Raw genomic sequence first — 6,000 nt, 5'->3', positions numbered from 1 at the left:
TTGCATAAACGTAGACTATCACAAGGTCGCGGGTGAGCAAGTAATTGTTGGTTGTCTGATACTCGTATATTGATACTATTTGTGTTACGAAAAGGTTCTACGATTTTATTTGGCATAAAAGTAAGTAGGTATAATGTAAGTAATGCATTTTAAAATTGTAGGGTTGAACTCAAATTCATCATCATCATCATCATCACCCCAGCCTATATACGTCCCACTGCTGGGCACAGGCCTCCTCTCAGAACGAGAGGGCTTGGGCCTTAGTTCCCACGCGGGCCCAGTGCGAATTGGGAACTTCACACGCACCATTGAATTGCTCCGCAGGTTGTGCTGTCAAATTAATATGAATAAACTAATCAGTTACCAACATGCCTTTCATATTTGCTGATCTCATCATAATATCAAACTTGAAAGAATTTACTGCTAGCATTTTTTAGCTTTTTTTTTAAGGCAGTAGTCTTTTTATTTATTTTTATTTCATACTTTCATTAAGATTGGTTTTTGGAGTCTTTTTGTATTTTTTATTTCAACTCCAAATTTTGTTACTTTTACGGTGATCCCGTAAAACCCATATGGAAAATACCTACAAACTGAAACATAGTATGCACATGAAAACCAAAAAAATAGACCAGCGCTGGGAATCGAACCCAGGTCTATTTTTCTGGTTTTTTTGTGCATCTATAATTCAGTTTGTATTTTTGGTCATACATTCATGTTTCTGTGAAAATAATAGCTTAAAAATAATGTTATATTATACATTTTTGTTTTGGTCCATGTTATAGGATCACTCAGAACTCTACCACAAATAATATAATTATAATTAAGTTGGGATCGTCCACCGATTACAATAGATCGCTCATTGTTAACTCGAAACTTCCAAATACTAATACTCTTGGGAATTGTGCGATTGGAAACTTGATACTTTAGTTAGTTTGTAATCGTTTTGAACTGCGGCTGTGAAAGCTACAATTTTGGAATAGCCTTTATTATATTAACTTTCTTTCATGTTTACGTGTTCATTAGAATTGCAATTGATTAAAAATAAATTAATTGGTTTTAAATTAAATTGTCCTGATCGAATAACCCTATCAATTAGTATAATAAAATAGCCAGTGTTTATTTTTAATTTTCAGATAAGTTTGATTCCCGTATGAAGCCAGCCAGTTATAATGTTTCCTTTAAGTAAAATGAGTTAACTAAAGCGTATATCCCCATCCATATTGCCTTTCACATAAATAAACAGACAAATCCAAATTATGACACGACGACGTCTACGCAAAGATTCCGCTGAGCAGCTCCATAAGTCTCAGGATATAAAAATGGTTAACGGATAATAAATGATATTGTAACGGATAACTCACGTCTTAAACCGAGTTTGAGTAGTCCCGGTCCCGTGTATATACATACATGATTCCGTGTTCGTGTGGCAAGAGCTATATCGGTGAGACTGGGCGTAACGTTTCTACTAAGGTATCGGAGCATATACGCAGTATGAGGAAATAGGACGACAGGGGCTCTACTGTGACCGAGCATTCAATGGACTCTGATTTGACGCATTACATCAGATTTGATAAGGTGTCTGTACTTGCGAGAGAGAAGTTTTTCATTCGGCGGAAAGTGCGTGAAGCCATTGAGATTAGTCGTCATCCGAATTTTAACCGGGATTGCGTTGGTCGGTACCCCGAGTTGGAAAACAGTATTAAATACTCGTGCGCGTCATCGGTTGGTGTGAACGTGCCTGTTACGGAGTGATGTTGTTAGTGTTGTGTGCTACCCTACATTAGACATTGGCAATAAAAATGACGATAAAAATGCGGGTAGTTGTGCGCCGGGTGTTAGTTTCGTCAGGCAGTCGCGCGAGCAGAGAAGTGGCGCGTAGTGTGCGTGTTGCGGCAGCCGCCGAGTCGCGTGCTACTGAGAAGAAGGGCTACGAAATAGCCCGAAACATGTCGAGCTAAACTCGGTTTAAGACGTGAGTTATCCTACAATATCATTTAATATGAGTGAGTCTCACGGTAGTTTCATATTCAAAATGGTTAAAGGATTTTAAAATGATTTTATTTTTATTCCGTTGTACTAAAAGAGGCTTTGCAATGGGTATAGGACGATTTCACGAAAAATGGCACGAATGAATTGAATGAATGAATAGTACAGATAATTGTCTATGTGTGGATCATACAATATTACATAGGTACCCACTGGTTTATTTACTAAGTGACAATCGTGTATAAATAAAAATGAAATAAAATATTGCCAAAAATTTAAAAAATATCCAATTTAGTTATTTTGGAAGGATAGGTGCTTGTATAAAAAGTGTTAGTTCTTAGACAGGGTCTGTATAAGAATGGCACTTTCACAATGACGAGCGATATGAGTATATTTCAAAAAGTTGTGCAGTCATAAAATTGAAAAGAAATCTTTTTGTCAAGAAATTATTAACACTAAGGACGTGATCATAAAACATAAGCTGCATAAAACATCAAAAAATTCTTGACGTCAGGTAAAGGTCACGAAATCTTGTGAGGAATAAATCGTTATTTTGCTTGCACTGTCGTGTTTCGGCGTGGAGAGTAAGACAGCCGGTGAAATTACTGGCACAATACAATACAATACAATACAATAACTCTTTATTGCACACAACACAGTAAGCAGTACAGAAAATACAAGTATATACATAGAGATTTTCTAAGGTAAGCAATAGGCGGCCTTATCGCTTCAGAGCGATCTCTTCCAGGCAACCTTTACAATGGACAGAAATAAGGAATACATACATGGCACTTGAGGTATCCCAACTTAGGCCTCTAGGTTGGCAACGCATCTGCAATCTCTCTGGTGTTGCAGGTGTCTATGGGCGGTGGTGATTTCTTACCATCAGGAGACCCACTTGCTCGTTTGCCATACAGACGAACAAAAAAAAATTGGACCCAACAACAAAGATTATCTGACTTTTTATCACCTTTACCACAAGGTTTTGTATATTATATTTAAACACAATATTACTTATATTTTGTGTTGAAATTGCGTCAGGAAATATATATATTTTTTAAATAAGTGGGCAACTGAAAAAGGACAACTTTTTGAGAAATAGTCATATTAGTCTTACTTTCATTCAATTAATTCGACATTTATTTACATTCTGCATTTATTACAAGTGGTTAAGATTTTCCATGGTCCGGTTGACCGGACAGCTGAAAATTATTTCTTTTCCTTGGAGCGGTTAACCGTATCACGGAAAAAATAAATTTTCCACAGTCCGGCTGGCCGGACTACACAACCGGACCACGGTTAAGAAGGGGAAAGAATGTATTTCCCTTAAAATATTTAAGTCACGGCGTACCCACATTGCATGAAGAAGGTTATTGCATTTTCAACCTATTTTTTTTCCTGAAGTAGTAACCGTAATTGAAATCGTCAAGGCTCTTTTAGTTGACCTAATTAAATTAAAATAGCTTGGGACCCAGGTATGGAACATTATCATAGTTTACTGTGGAGACTGGTGTCGACGTCTCTCGTAGTTCAACTACGCCATTGCTTAATGTGTTGGCCACTTTGTAATAACGACAAATCCTGGGTCCGATCCCTTCGATATGGGTGTCGTATGGTGGAGCTAAAACATCTAAGAACGCGACTGGCGCATCTAAAGCTTCTATTTTATGGTAGTTAGACGTAGTAGGTGTTAGAATACTAGTCTGATCATTTTCTTGCTGTATACCATCCTGTGATACTTTAGCAAAAAGTCTACGTTTCTTAAAACCTTGGGCCAAGCAAGCCATTTTGTGTTTCGCGCGTACTGCAAAGCTCAAATCGTTCTTCTCTTGTTTAGAAAACTTAGAGAAACTAACGACGTTTGCGGACCCAGAAATTACTTTAAGAAGTCCGTGCATATGAGGATGATCGTGGAGCGGCAATGTAAAACCAGGTCGCAGCACTAGTATAAACATGTCAACTTCGGGGTCATCATATAGTTGGATAACCTTGTAAGGTGGGCCTAAGGGGTCAGTCCACGTTGCAGGATCAGTTAAAGTTCGATCTAGTCCAAGGTCCTCGCTTTTTAGCCCGTCCATTAGGGTTTTTAGCTTATTTATGTTAGCAGGGATATCTCCTGCTGCTTTGTGGTGGAAGGTCCGTCTTGCTAGGCGGTACGTTGCCACGATAGGTGGTATGCCGTCTTCGTTCTTCTTTGCTTCGTCCATCATGTTCATATGAAATCAGTTCTAGAACTGACTAAATCTGGTCAAGAGCGTTCTTAGCTTTGACTAGGAAAAATAATTCTTTACCTTCTGCAAATAATTCTTTAACTGTGCCGATGAACAAATTCTTCTGCACACAAACCGGGCAATTAGATTACAAACTGACAGTTTGACATTTGATTGCCAACTTTTCCGTCTGTATTTGCCTAACCAAAGAGAATAGAATTACTACGCGCTAGAGATTTAGAGCGTTTTCACATTATCCGATCCGATATCGGTTTACAACGACGATGGACGACATCCGATAGCCAACACCATGTGCTGCTTTCATATATTTCCGACAAAATCATTCCGATACCGCCGGCTCAAAATGGCCGCCACGCATCGGACTCTGCCCACACAGAGACAATTTAGATACACGCATAGCACACATACAAACTTTATCGTCCGACAGCCCACGGGCGTCCGATGGTGCCGTGAACATATCGGTGCCGGCTCCGATATCCGATATCGGTCAGGACAATGTGAAAGACAGGTACATATTTCATACATTTTACTTGCCCCGATATCGTATCGTCGTCCGATACCGATATTGGATCGGATAATGTGAAAACGCTCTTACGCTGTCATCGCTCAACCAGCGCCGGCCCTGCGGTAGAGCGAGCAAGATCAGCAAAGATCTAGTAGAGGGGAGTTCTCGCTCCAGGCGCCAGATGGCAAGGGTTGCCACTTTCCAGTTTCTAGTGCAAATAATAATAATAATAATAATAATAATAATTTTTATTTATTTTCTCCACCACCAAGTTACAATGTTTCAAGTTATATAAATTTAAGCGTGCAGTTTACAGACTTATGTGGGGGAGACTGGTGCGAGAACTAGGCCGAGCCTGTGTGTCAGGTCACCAGGTCTCCAACCCTCAGCTGCCTGTAGTTACTACTCTTATTATTAAGAGAACAAAGGCAAGATTTGAAAGGAATAATAAAATAAAAATAACAATCATATCATTTACAGTTTACAGTTTAGATCATATCCTTAATTTGTGTGAGTTGATACTATTCATGGGTGTGTGTGTGTGTGTGTGTGTGTGTGTGTGTGTGTGTGTGTGTGTGTGTGTGTGTGTGTGTGTGTGTGTGTGTGTGTGCGTGTGTGTGTGTGTGTGTGTGTGTGTGTGTGCGAGTATGTGTTTGCGTGTGCGTGTGTGTGTGTGTGTGTGTATGTGTGAGTGCGTGTACCTAAGAATGATTTAGCGTAGGAGGTTAGATGAATGTATTGCGCGAACATGAGTTTGTATGTATCCTGCTTGTGAACACCGTATAACTAACTATATTGAGTTACGTTGAAACTACGTCACAAGCATGAGCAAGTTTTCTGTCGCATTGTAGTCTAGACTCTGCAGCCATTTAGTAACACTCATCTTACAATGGTTTAGGGTTAAGGAATACATAGGCAGATCTACACTTATTCTATTATATAGAAAACCTCCCAGGAAACAGAAAAATCTGTGAGTAAATCGGGTATTAAATTTCTTTGTGGGACACACTCTATCCTTTCTTCGTTTGCCTGTTAAGGTATTCGGATCATACGGTACCAATGAGTGCTGTTTAAGGATGGTATGAAGAATAAAAAGTTGCCGCACCGTCAGGACTTTGGTTTGTTCGTACAAGTTTGTTGTTGGGAATAGAAAAGGCAGAGAGTGACCCACTTTGAGGACTGCTCTCTGGGCTCGCTCTAGTTTCAAGATGTGGGTTTTGTGGGCGCCGCCCCAAGAGGAGATACCGTAAGAAAGTATGGATTGGCATAATGCATAAT

General features: G+C 39.4%; 1 protein-coding gene across 1 annotated transcript in view; it reads left to right on the top strand.

Moving 5' to 3' along the window:
- Nucleotides 1-6,000, top strand: part of LOC141436307 (trace amine-associated receptor 8b) — a 100,437-nt gene that overhangs the window by 12,538 nt on the left and 81,899 nt on the right. The gene's annotated exons all lie outside the window — the stretch shown is intronic.

The sequence above is a fragment of the Choristoneura fumiferana genome, chromosome 16 (assembly GCF_025370935.1).
Source record: "Choristoneura fumiferana chromosome 16, NRCan_CFum_1, whole genome shotgun sequence".
Taxonomy (NCBI): Eukaryota; Metazoa; Arthropoda; class Insecta; order Lepidoptera; family Tortricidae; genus Choristoneura; species Choristoneura fumiferana.
This window is presented reverse-complemented; position numbering and strand designations above follow the sequence as displayed.